We start from the raw sequence: 21,889 nt of genomic DNA, 5'->3' as shown, positions 1-21,889 counted from the left end.
GAGAGAGAGAGCAGGCAATGAGAGCAGGAAAGAGTTACAGACATTGCTAAATGCCACCGTGCACTTGTTATTTGACAGACTTGATATTTTGGGCATGATCCACTTCCTGCTGGAAAGTGGGCCTGTGTGTGTCCTTATTTGTGTGTATGTGTGTGTGTGTATACACCACTTACAGTTGAAACAGGCCCTTTTTTGCTCGTCTGCCTTCTCTCTTCTTCTCCTCTGGTGCTCAGAGTGTCAGTTTATCAGTGTATCGCTTACGTTCCTTAATTCAAAGGGCACTGTGCATTGTAACCCGTTGGGCAGTCATGTCATTGAGACAGACACATGTTGGAGGGGGGCATGAGCTGCGTTTATCCTGGGGACCTGTCCATCTCCCTTCCCGAATAAAACAGACGGTGAGGAGCAAGCCTTATCGGTCCAGCCTTGGCTGGTGAATTAGCAGACCCTTGAGTGATAAGGCCTAGAAACCACTGAGTGAAGGAAACTGGTGTGTGTGCAGGGGGATTTGCTGGTGACAGTGAGCCGGCTGGGGTCTTGTCGGCTGTCAGTCACTCTCTTGCCGGCTTGTGGCAGTCTCTATTTATTCTGAGGCGTTCGTGTCCGCCGGGCAGTCTGTAGACTCCTGCTGTCTGAATAGCCTCGCTTGCTCTATGAATGAAAAATGTGTGCGCCGGAGGAAGGAGCGGGAGGGAAGACAGATATTTTGTGGGAAAATGATAAAAATAAACATCCTTTCAGACTCCAATTTCGAGATAACAACCCCACCTACCCCCTGTCCGAGTGTATTATTCCTCCCAAGTCGGTGTATATGAGTGCTCCATTAGCACTGTCTCGAAGGGGGAGGCGTCAAGACGCAGGTGAGCGGGCCGGCGCTTCTGTTGGACCCCTATCACATTCCATTTCCCAAATTTTTCTGTTTTCATCAGCCGAGGGGAATTTCACATTTCCCCCCGTTGTGTGTTCTCATGCTGCTCCGGCACAATCAGATTGGATTTCCCATTTTAGATGGGCGCGGAGGAGAGTCGGGTTTGATTGTGCCAGACAGGGATGAATTCTTCAGCAGAAATCGGACCTGTCGGGACTTGTGATGCATGCCCGTCACCTCGCGATGACATGATCTAATGTGAGATGATATTGAACAACTCTAGTTTGGCACTTAAGCGATGGAGGGGATTTCAGGGCTGACAGCAGCCACTTTATTGCTTTAATCCCAAGGTCTTTTAACCCTGTTTGACGCAAATTGAGGTTGGCTTTTGTAGAGAGGGGGAAAAATATCCACATTGGCTTCCCATCTCCGTCCCTCTTCACCTAAAACTACTTTGAACAATTTATGCCGGCGTGTCAGCTTCATGTTTTGACTGACAAGTTGAGCCAGGGAGAGGGAGGAAGAACGAGAGAGAGAACGAGCAAGCGAGGCCTATTTTGTATTTTGCAGCAGAGAGAGAGGAAAAAAATGAAGGCCAACATGAAAAAGATGGCCTTGTCTTTTGAAATTAAAGGCTAGTGTTGCTCATTTAAATGATATTAAATGCAGTGTCCGCCAACACGTTTTTTTTTTTTTTTACACAGTGTGATAAAAATAGATAAGAGACAACACTGTAATTAAAAAAAAAAAAAAGGGCTCAAGTGGAAATCAAATTACAGAGCATTATATCAGCTGTCGATTGTGATATCAATAAAAGCTTCTTCTGTTTTGAGAGGTTAGGGTGCTGCAGTGTGCCTTTAATTAATTACATTGAACATTCATTATTTTGGAGACAGCCTTTGTTAAAACTGCAGGGATTAAGATAAATTGTGTTTACTAGCCACTAGAAAGAAAGAAAAAAAAAGGTTTATGAGTGGTTAACCTGACTTGATAGTGTATTGGTAGAGATAGGTGGAGCTGTACAGAGCTAACAGGGCGATATGTGAGGAACTGGAGGCAATGATTCTTTAAGGAGTTCCTACAATTCATCTTGAAGACACATATGCACAGTGAACATATGGGTCAGTGACATATAAGACCATTTATTTATTAATATTTATTTAACTATATTGTTTCTATAAATTATTAGAAAATGCACTCCTTGTGGTTTCGTATGGTTATAATCTAAAGTAAAACTTTATTTATTTATTCAATCATTTATTCATTCATTCATTTTTATTTAATGGCCATATTATTTAAGGATACTGGTATATTGCATTGAACATTTTATATTACTTTTGAATAATAATTTAAAAACATGCTCATAATAGTAGTGGCATATATCCAATAATTGTATATACTGTATATATATATATATATATATATATATATATATATATATATATATATATATATATATATATATATATATATATATATATAATGCAATTGGAATGTGTCTTTGAATAAATTAATATATTGGAAAAGGAAATAAGTGTTATGACATTGAACCATATATGTTTGAAAAGTTTACAATTTATTAAAGAAAGAAAAGTAATATAGTGTTTGTGTTTGACAGAACTCCCTCATCATAAACCCCTTCGACTATCATTCATTTTAATTGACCCTCTGCAAGAAGGCCTCTTTGAAAATAAAGCACTATTTCTGACAGGCTGGGTAAGCTTTAACATCTCCAGCTTTCTCTTTGGAAGAGCCGTTCTGAAGCATCTCGCTGCTGTGTTTTTCATGCGCAGTTTGTACGTCTTTAAGTGTTTTTGATCAATACTTGTACTCCTGCTGTACCCCTTCAGAACATGAAGTTCCTTTTGGTAAATGTAAAAGTACTTGCATGAGTCAAGAATCAGTGGATTATTATCTGTTTTACTGACATTTGACTGAGAAGCTCCAAAAGTACACTGTGGCATGATTGTCCATCAGCGCTTCCCACCATAACCTTTTATAAATGCCCTCGCTCAGACAGAGACAATACTTTGAGCCCCATAGGAGTTGTGGATCTTTCTCTCCTTCAGGCCTGCCCTCAGGCACTGTAGAGAGGGAGGGCACAGTGGCTGGGACAAGCCGGACTTAAGACCTCTCTGTTAAGAGCCCTAGATAGATCTAGGTCAGCTTTGTCTGAGGAACTGCCAGGGCCTATCAGGGGCTTTTGATGCACTGATCCTTGACTCTGCACTCAACGCTCACACATATATTTGCACGTTTACCAAAGGGACTTGAAGTTGTGTGTTCTGAAGGGGTACAGCAGGGGAAGTAACACAGATCAAATACGGTCAAAAACACTTAAAGACGTACAAACTGTGCATGAAAAACACAGCAGCAAGATGCTTCAGAGCATCTCCTCCAAAGAGAAAACTGGAGATGTTAAAGCTCGCTCAACTTGTCAGTAGTAGTGCTTTATTTTCAAAGAGGCCTTCTTGCAGATGGCCAATAAAAATGAATGTTCGTTGAAGGGGTTTAGGATGGGAAAAGACTGTCAAACACAAGCTTTTTTTTAGGGGTGGTCCACCTGTGAATTAGATCAGTGCAGCATGAATGCTATAACAGCACACTTCAATTCAGCTTTGAAAAAGAAAATCAATGTTACAAAAAAGCATTTATAATGGATGTGAATGGGGACAATTATTGGAGAATTAAAAAGCAGTCTCTAAAGCATTTATGTATTTATTTATTTTTATTAAAAAAAAATATATATAAAAAATAAAAAAGCACTTGCATATTTTTTTTTCTTTTAAAAGCTGTGTTGAATTTGAGCTATACTGTTATTATATATATAATTTTTTCAGGGTTTTTGGTTGGTTGGCAACTAAGTTAAATAAATTTGAGATAACATCACACAGGAAAGGCTAGTAATGGATTTTTCACACGAAAGTTATTAGCACATATTATTTACCTCTTGGCTGTATTTTACGTATTCATGGATTGGTTCCATTTAGTGCTGCGCAATAAGTCATATTTTAATAATAATCATGATTTCTGCTTTTTTTTTCGATTTATTAAACATAATTGTCTGTGATTACTATATATTTTTTTTCCAACTAGATATTCAACCTCAAAATAATTAATTTTGACTTTCATCTAGTTTACCTTTTTTGAAAGACAGAAAGAAAGACAGACAGAAAGAAAGAAAGAAAGAAAGAAAGAAAGAAAGAAAGAAAGAAAGAAAGAAAGAAAGAAAGAAAGAAAGAAAGGGAGAAACAAGTTAAAGTTATTTTGTGTGGTTATTCATTTTATGCTTAAAGACAACTGAACTTGACTGATGTCTAACAAATATTTCAGGTTGATATATATATATATATATTTTTTTTTTTTTTTTTTTTTTTTTACTACCGTGAGACATATTCACACTTCCTAACTACATCCAGCCTGTTTTCTTAAACCATCCAAAGTCTCACTTCGACCGTAAATGGGGTCTGTTTTATTAAGTAGTTATCGATTTTGATTTGATTAAACCCACGCTAATTTGCTGCGAACGAGCGGACATTTAATCAAATAAAAATCAATGGTGTCTAAAGAGCTCCTTGCTCATCTCTGGAATAGAGGAACACAGTAGGTACATGATAAATTATCACTCAGAGTTAGCCAATACAGCAATGCATGCTGGGTAGTGGGAGTGGAGGGGAGGGGTCTATCGCATGTCACACCCACACACTTGAGAGGGATGGATGCTCACTAAGGACACTTGGCCGGAGCGTTTTTTTTTTTTTTTTTTTTTTTGGAAGAATCGACAAATAAATGAAATTGCAAAAAAAAAAAAAAAATTATAATAATAATAATAGTAAAATAAAATACATTGCTATTTTCTCTTGGAAGACTTATTTTGATGAGTCATAAATAATGTAATGTGAAAAATTTAATTTACTCTCAAAAAGTTAGATTCAAATGGGTGTTTATTCAGATGGCATCAAGAAAAAAGCCTTGTTATCTGTATAGCTGAAGTCTCGTGTTCAGTTAGTGTAATCAGAGACTAATGCTGCTCCTATAATGCAAATGCAAAAACAGACGTCAAGGACATTAACTCCTCACTTAAAAGTTTTTTCCCTCTCTTTATTTTCTCTCTGAGGGAGGTCTAAAGTGCACTCTTTTCCTTTTCACTGGCACTTCATCTGCATGCCTGCATTTGTTTAATTGCATCCGGCGAGTCAGAGACTGACCTCTGTGAGCAAGAACTTCCTCCCTCTCTCTATCTGCTTTCATTCACATAATTTACCATCATGAACAAACTCACATCGTGGCATAAGATTTTGATGACATCTTTACAAAAGTCAGCAGGCAGGGTGAGAGACTGACGGGGAAATGGAGGCATCTGAAATGTGAATCATATATACCAGCAGCTCACGCATTTAATGGCGATTGGAGGTGGTGACATGCTGGATTTGAACAGGAGAGGGGATTAAAGAGGGCCGTACACAGGCAATTATGCAGTAATTTGTTTTTAAACTGTTTAGAGACATCAGTTCCTGCCAGCATCTCAGAGATGAAGCAAGGAACATTTTTGCAGGATTTCTCAGAGCCATGTAGACAGATTCAGACAGGACTATACAGAGGGGATACAGCTGCGTTACACTGCATGTTTTTGTTCTTTTGCTATATACACCTGCTAGATGTGGTCTGCAATTCATTATAAGAATGTCGTCTTTAATGTTTGTTAGAGTATGTTCCAGTTACACACAATTGTGCCTGGCAAAGGACATTAATATGGATTTAGCCATCTTAAACAGACATTTCACCAAAAAACATAAAAATTTACCTAGTATGTTTTTTTTCCAAATACGTTGGACCTTTGTTCATCTTTAGATATGTTTTATTAAATCTGAGAGCTTTCTGACCCTGCATAGTCAGCAAAAGAATAAAAATGGATCAAAAATTACACTTTTTTGAACTTTCTATTCATCAAAGAGTCCAGAATCCAAACATTAAGCAGCACAATTATTTTTAACATTGATAATAATAAGAAATGTTTGTTAAGCACCAAATTGGGATATTCAAATGATTTCTGAAGAACATGGGACACTTAAGACTGGCGTGATGCATCCTGAAAATTCAGTTCTGCCGTCTCATGAATAAATTACACTTTAAAATGTATTAAAATGTAAATAATTGTTTTAAATGGCAAAATCCCAATATTAGTCTCTTTATAGTATTTTTTTTATCAAATAAATGCAGCTTTGATGAGCATAAGAGACATCTCTCAAAAACATTTAAATATCTTACCGACCTCAGACTATTTTAGATCTATTTTTCATGAGTATATCATGAATTATTCCCAGAAAACCAAATAAGCATGACTCAAGTGTGGTCTGTACTGGTGATGTTAAAGAGTGGAGCACTGAATTGACTTGAGAAATTAGTGGGCAGCTTTCAGTGTTCCAGTGATTGAATTATGACAATGCTAACTCTAATTCAGAACGATGTAAAGAACATAGCACCTTCATCATAAAAAAAACATTAAGGCTTTACCGTCTTTAATGCAAATGATAACTTTCAACTTCAACCATTCTTACAATTGATTTTCAGTTTGATTCTCTCAAACTGCTGGCTCAATCTGAATCTCCCCATTGGATAAACTAATGCCGGCCTTTAATTTGGTGGCCTGCGGTAACCCCAGGAGTCAGAGGGTCAGCACACACGTTAGATGTCAATTATACCACTTCTATACATCTTCTCTCAGTATCATTTGTCTTCATCCTTCTCAGTCACAACTTTGACCTTCTCTTTCCCATTAGAAGGACCCACACGTACCGGCCACCTGCTTTTCAGAAGCCCAACTGAATCTGTTTGTCCGAAGCCGATCCTGTTGTTTATGCCTTTCTGGGTCAGATATTCAACTTTATTGTAGGTAGAGTCATTTGTGATGCAATTTTAACGTTATTAGAATTCTGTAAGAATATGTAGCTTTTAGCGCTTAGCTTCTGAATGTGTTGAATAGAGCTGAATGTAATGACATTGAAACATCCAAAATAATGAAATTAAACAGGGACATCAAAGGAAAAGGTAACATATTGCAATGGTGGGCTGCTATCCCATCTGGCCAAATGGCTATTGTGTCTCATTGTCTAAAAATAGGATGAAGACAAATTGTTATCATTTGGGAAAGCCCATGACAATAATGATGAATGAGCATTTTTTCCTTTTCGGTTTGCCCTCTCAGAAGTCATTGCTTAAGGCTGTTTCCCTCCCTCTCTCTCTTTCTCGCTTTCCCCCGTATCCCATCCCTCACTGTGTGATCAACAATGTTAAACCGCTCAATCGGCCTCATCTGCATGGGCCAAACCCTCCGCAAATGGCCCTGCGTGTTCACGGCACCCCTCTATGTAATCTGGTCAACAGAAGCACCTGATCTGGTGATTGATTAGCAATTTAAAATGACAACAAGGACCCCCTTCGCCTAGACCAGATCCAAACTTTCCCATGACTAATGTCCCTGCTGACAGGAAAAGATAAGAGACATCCTTCACCCCGCTCACAGCCTGTTTTTGATAAATAACACCGCTGATGGAGAGCTCTGAGGTCATTATTGTGTGAATACTACAATATGAGGCCTTTCTTTCTCCTGGATACGTATGATATTAGGCCCCGTCTCACAAAGCACGCTCAAGGTTTCAGCAAATGTATTATAAATGTGAGTGCTAATGCTTTAAAGTATTATTTACATCTATCTTTTCTGTGTGTCATTAAAAATGCTCATTAGTTTGAAGAGAACTAAAGTTGAGAATTGCCTTCATATCTAAACTAGGGCTATCACAATTTTTATATATATATATATATATATATATATATATATATATATATATATATATATATATATATAGGCCAATGAATCACATGAAAATATGAGTGTAGGGAGGCAGAGAGAGACTTTGTAACCGTAACTGTGGGAAAGCATTCATAAAGAGCTTCCTTTTTGTACAGAATCCAAAAAACTCCCACTCTGCTGAGATAACTTTTCACAGGTGCTGGTCGACTGTTTCGCTTTTGTCTGTCATCTCCTCTGACACGATTTTGTGAAGCAGTAGTAGCTACAATGCATTGTCGTGTTCTTCCATTTTAATATGGCAACCAGTGTTATACTGTAATACTGCCACCTGCTATGTTGGAGTATCATCTAGAATTGATTTATATTTGTAGTAATAGCTTAATATCAGTACTGATTTATTTTTAAAATATCATCGTTATTGTAAATAATGTAACATCCCCTATCAACACCCTAGTAAGCTGTGTAACCATCAGTGAAAAAGCCTCAAATAAGTGTGGCATTGATAGTAGCAAGACAAATATAATAATATAATGTGTCCTAATATTTAATGGTGTCTGTTTAGTTGTAGAATATTGTATATCTAAACTGTAAATAGAAATCATATTCATGGGAGGAGTAGTCTGCCTCTGTGTGAATATGGCCTACAATAATGTTAATATTTATAAATGGCAGCCTGCAGTTACAATTACTATTCTGATCATTATTATTATTACTGATAATCTGTTTATTAATAATAACAAGTATAATTTAATTAGTGCTGTCAAATGATTATTCGCACCCAAAATAAGTTTTTGTTTACATATTGTATGTTTAATGTGTATATTTATTATGTATATGTAAACACACACATACAGTATATATTTTGAATAAATGTATATATTTATATTCTTATATCTTATATCATACCTTAATATATTTAATATACAAACATAACATTTTTCATGCATGGGTGTGTATTTATATATGTAATTATGTAAAAAAATATATTTTTTGATGTGTTTAACCGCGATTAATCGGTTGACAGCACTTCTTTTAATGTAAATATATGTAATCACAAGTGCTACTGTTATTTGAAAGCAATAATCTATTTGATTCTGACCCTTAAAATGATTTGGGTGGTTTCAAAACACCACTTAAAGATTGGTAACACAGCCTTGCATTGTTGATTTAATGACACTCCTCTGAGGGTCATACAAATGACTGTGCTCTAATCATGTCAGTTCTCTTGATTTGGATTCTTAATTATTATTTTTTTCTACAAAACTGTGTAGAAAAGAACAAAAGTCTTCAGTTAGTCAAACGATGTCTTGCTCTCTTGCATGTTCAATTACAAGTAAACAAGCCAAACCCTGAAAGGTTTTCAAATAAAAGCCACGCCATGACTGAAAGACAGCACATGCTGTAGTATTAGTATACAGTAAACACAAGTGCCCAGTGAAATTAGCTCATAAATACAAAAATGCAATCAAGTGCTGCCAAGTTTCTGCTGACCATCAGCCCAAACAGCTCATTTGCTCTCCTAATTTGGGTCTGATTGTCATTATGTAGTTTACAAACCATGTGCTTTTGTTACAGCTCACCATGTCTGCGTCTCCATCCAAGAGACTACAACTTGCTCACTGATTAACAGTTTTTTAATGTTCAGTAGGTGTTTGAAATTTAAAATGATTGCTTCTGCATTTTTTTATATTACAGTAATATATATATATAAACTACAACTAAAAAAGTCATAATGCTTTTAAAATCTAGATTTTTTTTAGGTCATATGTGTATGTGTTAAATATCCTATTAATAATAGTAATTCATAGTAAATAATACATACAATAATGAAAAAAAAAGAAAAAAAGTTATAATAATAATATATATATATATATATATATATATATATATATATATATATATATATATATAATATTGTCAGCACATATTATCTCTTTGGCTGTTTTTCCCACAAACTGTAATTATTTTCATTTCCTTTATTAGGAGTTGTCCCATAAAAGGATTGCAACTCTATAGCCATGGCCTTGAGAGAGAGATAGAGGGAGAGAGAGGGGAAGAGGGTTCAGAGCTAGTTCAGCAGCAGCGCTTGACAAATTATTTGTGGAATTGTTGCATTCACAGTCACTTAAAGAGGAATCTGTCAGAGGCTGCCTGCTCCACGGCGTACAACACAGCTCCTCGCTCGCTGTCCCCACTCTCTCTCCCTCTCACCTATGATGGATTGAGCCTAATGCAAATTTACAACCATTTTATATGTCGATGCCTCCCCTGCCCGAGCGAGAACATACCTCAACATCACGCTTCAAGATGTCTGCCTCGGAACACCCTGCATCATCGGGCTCCTCTCAATCTCGCCTTTCACAAATCTCAGCAGAATAAAGATAAATGCTCTGACTTTGGCTGCCTTAACATTGTGCCACAGAGAAACCCCTTTAATATGATGCTCCAGGCCTGTGTCAATGCTCTGCGACGCGCTTATACACCCGTGGCCATTTTGCTGCTTTCCTGTGTGTATAGGAACATTATGAACGCTACGAAAGTCAGTCACTTGTGACTCCTGTTTTCTTTCCTCAAACCTTTTATACTTTACCTCGGGTGGTCTGTCCTGTGCTCTCTTCTTTGTTGCAAATGGATTCGAAATTGTGGTTTTAAATGGAGAGGCCATTATGATTTTTATTGTCACATGGGGAAATGTTTTCTGTTGTGAGGATTGTTAAGTTATAGGGACTCTTTGTTAATAGGTCTGGATCGTACTTCCTGTCCAGAATAGGAGATGTCTTTGTAATATAATATCCCCCTTTCTGAAGAGCGAGACAGTGAGCGAGAGGATAGAGAGTGTGTTTTTCACCCTATCAGCTTGGAAAAGGTAATGTTGTGCCCTTGTAATTGTGCAGGTATCCCATCTATCAACTGTGCCACCCAGGATAATAAATATAGAGTACACACAGGCTCCTTTGGGATTTAGAAAAGGGAACAAGAGGTGGAGGGAGAGTGAGATAGTGAGAGGGAGAAAGAGATAGATAGAGAGACATGAAGAAAGAGAGAGGCAGCACAGTTTCAAAGCAGGTTTGCCGTGATATGCATGCATGGTGACAGATGGACTTGAGGGTATGGCTTGTGTCATGTGTGCAGCACTCTGGGTCCTCATCCACTCAAACACACACTCTTTGCATTATGGTTTTTATTGTGCACAGCGCCTTCACGCTCTTTGAGTGTGTATGCTACTGTGAACACGGAGCTCGCTGCACACAGATGGTGCTCATACAGTGCACTGGGATGTGCTACAGTCCACACACTGAAGCAGAAACACTCTCAAGACACTGTTCCATAACTCAGACTTTCATGCTTATGTGGTGTGAATATGATCTTTGTAACATGAATCTAATGAAAGAATACATAATCTTACAACATACACAATATACAGAGTAATATTGTCAAACCTTTAGTATTAATGTGTATAAAATAGGATTTAAATGAGCAAACAATCAAATAAATAAATAAATAGTGTTTATTGGTCTGAATTGTATTATTTAATATAATATTATAAAAACGTATGCTAAATTACTAAATGTAAAGGTATTACTGTGTGTGTGTGTGTGTGTGTGTGTATATATATATATATATATATATATATATATATATATATATATATATATATTATATTATATAGTATTAGTGAGTAAAATAAATAAATAAAATAACAAATAAATAAATGCATTTATGTAGATAGGTTTTTTATTTTTATAAAAAAAAAAAATATGTCACGTTACATTTTGGATGTAAATAAGAATAAGAATAATCTGATTATCACAATATTAATATGATTATTAGTAATGATGATAATAATAATAATAATAATAATAATAATAATAATAAATCAAAATTATAGCTAAAAAAAGAGTATTTGGAAATCTAAATAAATAAAAATAAATACATGTATAAAGAAATCATGCTATTTATGTAATTAATGTGTCATATATAGTGCCAATATATTTTCAAATACATACAGTATTAAACGGTTGTCTGGAAGCCCCTTAATTTGTGATATTCTGTGTATGAACACTTCCGATGCAAAAACCTCTGTCTGAAAAAAAAATGTCTGTCTGAGATTTTTCTTTTGAATGAGCATTTTTATCAGACATCTATAAAAAGAACATTGGACATAAAAAAATAAGTGTCATTCAATAACTGGCTAATAAACTTTTTAGTTATAGTTATTGTTATAAGTTATAGTTTTATATGTAACATTCTGTACTTCAAACTCATTGTTATGATGGGGCAGCTCTCTCTCTTTCCATGCTGCAAGTAGTCGCTGTGTGTGTGTGTAAATCTGTAATGCTGTCGATCAGATGCTGTCCTAACACTGGCTTTTTCATGTCAGCTCCCTTATTAGCACCATTAGGCTAATTACCATGGGTTATGCTCACCATGACAGCGAGCGTATGAGTGCTGTAAACACACAACATGTCGAGAGGAGCCGTGGCATTAGTCATGACAGGGCTGATTAACAGAGACTCGACCGAGAAAAACCTATATAACAATTCAGACAACACATCTAACGTTTGAGGCCCGATGAACGTCCTGTAGGAACACCAAACCTTAAAACATACCAGACTATCTCTCAAACACCACACACTCTCCACACTTTAACTCTCCTTAATAGATGCAGCTGAGATGGCAGATTTCAGATCTCAAATCATGTTTTAGGATGAAAAAAAAAAAAAAAGACAAATGAAAGAAGTATCTTGAGTATCCTGATTCGGGCTCTATCAATCCCAAAATGTTTGACTTCCTCCTCATGACCTGGAGAGCAGAAATTCTAATTTATTAAATTTCCTCTCCATTTAACGAGCCCATTTGGTGAATTTGCGTTTGATCCTCACCGGCTTGCTGAAGCGTGAAGAAGGCAGCGTAGAGATGGATCCGTCAGTGAGCGTGTCACATAAATATCTTATTAGCCAGTGATCTTATCATCATAAAGCTACCAATTTATACACTTAGGAATGTCATGTTGGTCAATTGCACAAAAACCCAGTGCGCATGCAATATTAAATGCTAAAATCTTTTGCCTGCTCCATTAGAATGGCTTCTGTCATTTCTTTCCCCATTTTTGATGTGCATATGTCATGAATTCTCATTTTGTGTGTTTGACTCTTTGGCATTAGAAGTATTAAACGTGGTAATAGAGATTATGCTTCTGTATCCCATCAGCCATCATGCCACTCAGAAGCACCCATTCATGCCCATATTAGACAAGTGAATTTGCATTTTTACTTTGCATTTATGCTTATATTCTTTAAGATTTGATGTTCCACATATCATATAAACTGCACTGTTACAGCTTAATAAGAGGGCGAACAGGTATGTAACTTAATACTTTTTTTTTTTTTTTTTAATTAGCATCACTGCTAATATTAGAAAATGGATTGATCACTACAGTGAGAAAAGAGCAGCGTGATGTTTATTTGTACAGCTCATTTGTAGAAGTTCCTGCTGGTCAGCGTGAGGCTCTGTGAGAGGAAGTGATGACAGGATCTCTTTAACACAGTGGATGGTGAAAGCTGATGGGGAAAGTTTAATATGAACTAGTGAGATGTGATAAACAGTAAAAGAGAAATGAGGGGTGTTCCGATGAAGAGAAGGGAATAAGAATAGAAAGAGAACGAGGGAGGTGCAGAGGAACCAGAGTGAGAGAGAGAGGGATTATTATTCAGTTATCAGTGCTCTGTAGAGCAGAACTGACACGGACAGAAGCAGATTTCTTGCTTCTCACACATCCATCTACCACCTCCCCATGCAGAAAGAGAGAAGAAGAGGAAGGGAAAGAGAGGAAGCACGCACACATGCACACATGCCCAACAAATCATACAGAATTTCACTTATACAGCACAAACATATACATGTTGCTCCGACTCCACCATTGGTGCAACTATAAGACCTGTAGTAATAATAATAATTATAATAATTGAATTAATTCAACTCAAATGAAAAATCTGTCATGATTTATTTACATTCACGTTGTTTAAAATCTGTATTACTGACTTTCATCAATAGAGCACAAATAGAGCCATTTTGAACAATATACCCGTCGATCTTATGCTGTGGATTACAAGTATTCTGAAGCCCCTTTTTCCTTTGCACCATTTATAATTCACTATCATAATATTACTTAAAATAGCTGGAATATTCTTTAATAATTCACCTTTTTGTGTGCCACAGAAGCAAGGAAGTCTTAGGGTTGTGATGACAAAGCCAATGTTCGTTTCCGATCTTTCTAATTACTGGCATCAAGGCCATATTTTGTCTTTTTATGTCACAAATGGTGGGATGGATCTGAAAAGCGGCGCTGACTAAATGGACCAGAGAGGACGGCAAAATCTCTGCCTTGCCTGTGTTGACACCAGCAAGAAAAGCGATCACAGCGGCTGTCAATATATATGGACATCAATTATATTTTAATTGTAGGGGAGTATGGTACACTAATTAAAACGAGTATATCTTGCCATGCCAGGGGCAAAATTAATAATTAATTTTTAAAATTAATATTCACAAGTAGCGCTGGGAATATATTAAAATGATTTTGCGGTTGCAAGGCTGATCTGGCTTGTAGCTTGTGAGATGGTGTTTCTGCTAAATTAGGCATCTCCACCTCTGTGGCACCTTGCGTGCCCCCTCGATCTCACCCCGCGCTCTGCTCGCGTCGGCCCAGTGGCGGTACTGAGGAGGTTCTGATAGGGCTGTTGGCCGGGGCAGCTTTGACTTGTGAACCATGAAAAGAGGAGGAAGGTGGAGGGGAGGAACTCTCCACTGATTTAAGTAATGCTGAAGAGCTGAGGCATGGGGAATCTACGCTACACTGGAGCACAGTTGTTAGAAGGAGAGGAGATGGTCCACTGGTACACATATGAATTGGGAGCAATGCTAAATATAGCAATTGAAGTCACACTGTTTTAAAGAAAGCATTCTTGTATTTGATAGAGGCAGTGCAATGCTCAGCATGAGTGAAGTCCCACTTTACAGATAAAGAAGCATTTGCTTGTTTGTTTACTTTAGTGTAGTCCAGTTCATAACACTTTCAGTGTTTAGTAGTAGTTATTTACCTGTTGGTTCTCTTACCCCAATGTTCATTCATTTAAAAACCCTCTATTTAATTGTTTTTGTGCCAGCAAAAAATTTAAATCTGATTATTTATCATTGGAAAGTTACACTACCTTTGAGTTGTGTAACAGTAAGATTTCTATTCAATTACTTTTTTAAAGAAAACAATATCGTACTTTTATTCAATCTAACAGTAAATACATTTATAATGTTGCAAAATATTTATACTTCAAATAAAAGCTGTTCTTTTGAATGTTCTGTTGATCAAAAAAATCTTGAAAAGCAAAGTATCATGCGCAAAATTACACAAAAAATATATGAAGCAGAGCAACGTGGACAATAAAAGAAATGTTTCTTAAGCACTAAAATCAGCATATTAGAATAATTAATAAACTCAGTTTTGCCATCACAAGAATAATAACATTTATTGCTGTTTTTTATGTATTTCTAATCAAATAAATGCAGCTTTGGTGGGCAGAAGAGACTTTGTTCCAAAACATTTACAAATATTACTAAACCCAAACTTTTTAATGATTATGTATGTTTAAAAATGTAAAATAAATAAATAAATAAATAAAAAGCTACTTTTTGTTGTAGCTAATTGCATTGTAAACTGACTAATTTAACAACTTCTTTTTTTTTTTTTTTTTTTTTTTTAAAGCAATATCCCAATACTGAATGCACATCAGCTAGATCAGTTGTATAATTTTGCATGTCTTGTTTGAGCTAAAAAACACAACTTAGAATAGCATTGGTGATCAGATGTTACCTCCAGCACTGATACACTGACTAACACTTACAATGACCTTAAAGGGACTTTGACTGAAGTCAAGTGCACACAAACATCTAACCTTTGCTCTGCAGATGAGATCAGTCTTCTTCCTTGATTGTTCATTTTTTTGTCCCTGTACTGATGAAGGTATAAATCTTGAATATCATCAAAGAGGTTATTTAGCTAATCTGTCTGAAAGCTGTGACCTTACAGTATTCTGTAGTGTCATATAAATGAGTGCGGCAGAACATCAGAGAATAAGCACAGCCATAGATTAACACTGTACCAGCAGGCATCATATTTCTGTTTTAGTAACACTGTCCATTCCTCAGGAATAGATCATTCGTTTTTACACACAGTGCAATTAGCGTGAGTGTAATGTTGTTATATTTTATAAATTAAAGGATTGCGAATAACACCTTAAACTCTGTGATGTGGTATCTTATCACAGCGAAACTCTAATTAAAGCAGTATATCGTCAACTCCACGAGAGAGCAGCATCATTTTCAAAATGATATCTCGTATTCACAGGCATCATTTTTCATCATTCTGCAAAATCACGGCTCCCTCCCCCTTGATATCAATTTCACCTCCGAATTAAAAAAAAAAAAAAAAGCTAAACAAAAAGATAATGACTTGCGTCTTGCTATTTCAAAAGCCGCCCCCCACACACATTTTCGAAAAGGGTGCAGAGGGTGTTTAGTATTTTTAATAAGCGTCCTCAATACTATTGAGCAGGGTCTCTTTGTTCATATGGCAAGATTAATTATACTGTCAGGCATTTTCAAGGCCTGCTTAACAAAGATTCAGTGATATAATTGGGCCGGCCTGCGCTTGACAATCACAATCAGCATTAGACAATTTCACATCCTCCCCTCCGCCGCAGCCAGACACGTGCCACCTTTACATCAAAAAGAAAGTCATTTTTGCCAAACACACTCGCCGTTTACACACGCGCCCGTGCTCGGGGTGTTGCAGTGTCATTTGTTATGGGCCTAGAATAATGCGGCTGAGCAGAGGGGTTTCCTCTCAAGGACAGGAGAAACAAGGAAATATAATTGAGTGACGCACTGGATTTGAACTCTGGCATCGTTGGCGGCGCTTCATCGGGGCCCGGTTCCCCACCTCTCCACCCTGCCCCTGCGCACTCAGATTAAAGTGAGGTTAATTTTGCATTGCAGATAGAGGCGGGCGAGGAGGAAGTGAGAGATGAGTTCCATCTCTGCGTGTGTCTCAGATTGTCAGGCGATGGATTGTCTGTGTTGAGTGCAGTGTGAGTGTGTGCCGTCTGGAAATGCGTTTCTGACACTGCGGTGGATATGGACTGCATTAGGGCCTCTTTCTCTGCCTGCTGCGGCCTGAGATATTCTGTGGCATGAGAGCGATTATGAAATTCATTTCTATGTCTCTTATATCAAATGCAGATGATATTAAGATTTGATTATCAAATGTTTAATTTGGTAAAGCATTGTTTTGCGGCACCAGCAAAATGCATTTTCTTTGGCAGAAATTAAGAGATATGATTTTAGCATGTTTGTGTGTGATTACATGTGAGTGTAGACTCTTCCTCTGCATAAATACTAAAGTGTGTGTGTATGTGTGTGAGATAGAGAGCTTATGAAGTAAAAGATAGTTATTGATCTTAAATTAGCCAACTCAATGTGTTTTTATGTGTGGGTGAAAATTATACACTATAAAAAATATAAAATAAATGGTATTTTCTTGAAACTTATGATGATGATTTTTTTTTTTTACTCAGAAAAAGGTACAAATATGTCACTAAACCTGAACCCCAAGGTTAAAACTCTAAAACATATTTTTTAACCATAATTACACACACACACACACACACACACTCACACATTTTAAGTACTAATGAATTCAGGCGTAGTTATGGTACAAATATATACTTTTTTGATTTTTAACCTTAGGGTTCAGGTTTTATAGGCTCAATACATGCATGTATTGTGTTACTAACTGAAGATTTTCTGAACAATGGTATTGTCTTGAAAAATTGGCTGAATGAGGCATTTGCATGTATCAAAACAAAGTACAATTAAGATAGTTGAGAGAACTTAGAAATCTGAATGCGTCATGTTGCCTTGGATTCTTAAGCTTTCTCAATTTACAATGTAGGTTATTTAATGGGTTTTGTTTAGAAATTCATGAACATAAGCTCAGGCCTGCACACATCATTTCACTTCTCCTCCCCCGTGTTTGTGTGTGTGTGTGTGTGTGTGTGTGTGGGTCTATATGTGTCCACATATTGACATTTCTTGGTCTGTATATATATCACTCTTATACACACTGCATGAGTAGCAGAGTATGCTCTCAAGATTTTAAATGAGTAAACAGTACTCATTTTCTCCACACGACACAAATCTTCTGAAAAAGAGGAGAAAAAAAACACATTAAGTCTGTTTTCATAAAACAGAAGCCAAGAGCAAGCGTTCATGTATGTAATAATGTCAATCACTGTGTGAGTAGAGGAAGCAGGTGAAAAACACTGGCCACACGGCTTCAGACACAAAATGAGACAGATCACCCTATAATCATGATGAATGGAAGAGGGAAGACATGTCAGCCCCTCATCCGCACTTGATGAATGGTATCATATACACTTATTTAACCAAAGAAAGAGAATAATAGATCATTTGAAAGACTATAATTGTTCATATAAGCGCACGTGAAAATCTATATGTGATTATTTCTGTTCTTATTAATATTAGATCTTGTCTAATATAAGCAAATTGCAAATTGCATTCCTAAATAGTGCCTGGATTGGTTTTCAAATCGGTCACTGCATTAGTTGATGAATCATATTTCATTTTGAAAGTGACTTTAAGTACATGCAAAAATATCTGGATGTTCATAAAGCCTTAAAGTTACAGAAACACCACACGCGGACAGCTTCATTCTACATTCATCTGAGTTATTACCAGAATTCTCTGGGAAAACAAGTCAAACGGAGGAGAAAGGGGGAAAATGCTTAATTGTGACAGACGATAGCAACGGCATACTAAGTGTGATATTTACTTATTAGTCATTGACCCATTCAGAAGAACATCACAAGGGTCATTAGGTGCAGTGGCCCCATAGTTTATCATAAGCTGAAGACCAAACCTAATTTCTCTCCAATAGAGTTCAATTGTCCTTGAAACCTGGGCTGCAACTGTGACATATTCCTCCTTTGATACCAAAGATGTCTCATTATAGAGGAAAGTCAAAACAAACAAACAAAAAATTATAAAACACCAGACTTAAAGATTCTGATGTGCTGTACATAAGGTCCAAAACTGACTTTGTATCTGTCAAAGTCGAGTGAATTGAGAAAATATACAGGTCATACATATTCATCACAATACACCGAAACACTGTTTTGCATTATTTTTAATAAAAATGTATAGTCTGTCCTTATGCCATGGGGATTATTTGACAGATTTTCCCCCCTAAAAAAAAGAAAGAAAAAAAAGAACTGGCACCTGTTGCAAAATGTGCGATTTTTTGAATATTTTTATGAATAAAAAAGCGTATTTTTACATTTGTATTTAGAGTGTAGCTGCACCATGTTAAAATGTTAGACATTGATGTTGCTGGTGGTGGTGTTTCACTTAAATATAAACATTTTAATAACTATAACTTTTTTTCATTTTACTTTATTTATTTATTTTATTTTCTTCTCTCTCTCTCTCTCTCTCTCTCTCTCTCTCTCTCTCTCTCTCTCTCTCCCTCTCTCTCTCCCTCTCCCTCTCCCTCTCTCTCTGTTTTTTTAAGGACCAAAGGCCAAAGGATGAAAAGTTTAGCTGTCCTTGACCCTCTCCTTAAGCCCATACTCAGATGCAGTGTGTGCTGGAAGAACGATCAGCAAACTGTGTTAATAGATCAAGTGAACAGGCGGTGGGGAACATGATGAGATGTGCAATTACCTGTATAATTCAATCAGCTCAAGATGCATAATTCTCGTTTTATTGTGAAAAATATTTAAGATTCTATTGATCGAAGAAGTCACATAAAGGCATCCTCGGTGCATCCGTCACACATTTAGGTGGGTTTTATCTCTGTGCATAAAGACTTCTCTTAATAATGGGGTCAAGGTGCTCAGCTTTAACATTAGAAACATATCTGATGTGTGGGGGCTCAAATCTAAGGTGACGCCTTTTAACCGGTCATAACATAGAAGCTTTTATGACCCAATAAAGGAAAAGCCACCGAGGTCCTCACAGAGCGCTTATCAGAACACTGACAAAATGAGAATGATAAAATAACGAGCAAAATTAAAGACAAAAATTGTGTGCAAGTAAATCTAGAATAACCTTCACAACCCTTTCAGTACCAATACTGGTCTTTTATTTTATTTTTTGCCTCAAATACATGACCTGTGCGTTTTCTATGGTGGTCTTTTGCCAGAAACATTCCTCGTTTTCTTTTCTTTTCCTTTTCATGTAACATTGACAAATCCTTTTAATAAATGAATCATGAACTCGGCCGTGTTGTGACGATCTGCCCCGAGCGTTTTTTGAGAAAACTAAGTAATTTGCTCGCTAACATATGTGAGAATCAAAACGTCCATAAAAACACTCAACTAATCCATTACCCATAATACATTCATGAGTACTGTATCTTTTATATAGTCCTACTGTGCGGATAGGATATAAAGGAAGTCATATTATCATTCAGAACATATTCTCCCACACACACGCTACATATTACCGCCTCATTCTTTACAAGCATAGCCACTGGCGACATTCACACCTTGCTGAGATATTTGTATCGTAAGCCATAACAGCAGTAAATTCAGATATAATGGGACTTTTATGAAATCGCTTGGATTCATAAAATCTTTGCCAAGTGAAGATGAAGCATTGCCCTCCAGCGTGTCTAAAGGCAGCTCTGTAATACATACAAGGTCTAGTAAGTTAGATCTAATCAGATCGAGGTCTCTAATTGATACATGGCACACGTAACGGCGCGTTAGAAGTGGTGAGCTTGTCAGTCAGACGAATCAAAGAGAAGCTGTCTGTAGCGATACTTTTAACACAACACATGATGCATGCTGATGCAGAGATGGCTCGTTTCATAACTTTGATCCGAGACGAGCATCTATCAGGGAAATTTGACGGGTGTATTGCCACAATTTGACTTTAATGAGAACTTGAGGGGCAATTTCGATGACACACTCAATGTTTTGAGAGAGCAAATAGAAGTTACTCTATAACTTCCATAACTAATGTGACAAAAGTAGCTAATTATCACTTTTATCGCTTGCGCTCTGCGGCGCTCCGCTCTCAAACCTATGGCCTATTGTTTAGCCATTCTTGTGGCTTTAATTGTCTGTTCTTTATGAACTAGCTGATACAAGTTTAATTACAGTGAGACCTTAGACAACAAAAGCCTCACGGACAATTTCTACATCCTTAATGAGCATTTTGTTGTCCTTTCTCATGATACCCATGTCACATACATTTTTTTCCCCCTAATCATTATAAATTACATTCTGACACAAAAAGGAAAAAAGAAAGAAAAGATCTGCCATAATTTATAGCTGGAATCAAATTAATTGCTGGTGTGACAGGTGATAGGGAACTGCATTGACGATAAGGTCATTAAGTTGTGCTTATGCAGTAATGAGGCAGAAGGGAGAAAGGGAGAGGAGCGAGCGAGCGAGCGCTAGTAGAAGAGTGTTGTTTACCGAGCCATGAGGGGTTGCCTGGTGTGATATGACCAATGCTGAACGAAAGAGAATTCTTCCTTTGGGGAAAAAATGGAGAGGAAGAAAAGACGAAGAAAAGAGCAAATAAAGGCTGTGTGTTTGTATGAGAGAGTGAGAGAGAGAGAGACGGCCGGGCTTGTGTGACACAGGCGAGCTGTCTGGGCAAATGCCACTGGATGTGACACTTTTAAAAAGTCTCAACATGTAAATCAAAAGTAGTTTGGCCTTAATGGATGTGTTTTAGCAGATGTATCCAAGGCAGCCAGGTCCGACGCCACAGCAACTGCCAGCCATGTCGGCGGGGATGATGTTTACAATAATGGGGAGAGGCAGTCCAATTTCGCGAAACACGAAGGCGCAAAAGCCACCTCTCTTCTCCAGCCTGCCGCCACGTTGGAAAAGGAGATGAGGTAGAAAACAACACTAACTTCATGTACACGGCTTTTGGAAGAGGGAAGCGCCTCAAAAGCACATCAGAAACAATTTCACCTTGGCAGGGCGCTTGTCAAAATCAAGAAATATCATACGGCGGCCTCTTTCCGCCCTTGTTTTGTATAACTGTATTTGTAGCCTCGGGGTGTCAGTCACATGCAGCCCCCCCCCACACACACACAAACACAAACAAACACT

The sequence above is a fragment of the Carassius gibelio genome, chromosome B7 (assembly GCF_023724105.1).
Source record: "Carassius gibelio isolate Cgi1373 ecotype wild population from Czech Republic chromosome B7, carGib1.2-hapl.c, whole genome shotgun sequence".
NCBI lineage: Eukaryota > Metazoa > Chordata > Actinopteri > Cypriniformes > Cyprinidae > Carassius > Carassius gibelio.
The sequence above is the reverse complement of the archived record's forward strand: the minus strand, read 5'-3'. Positions refer to the sequence as shown.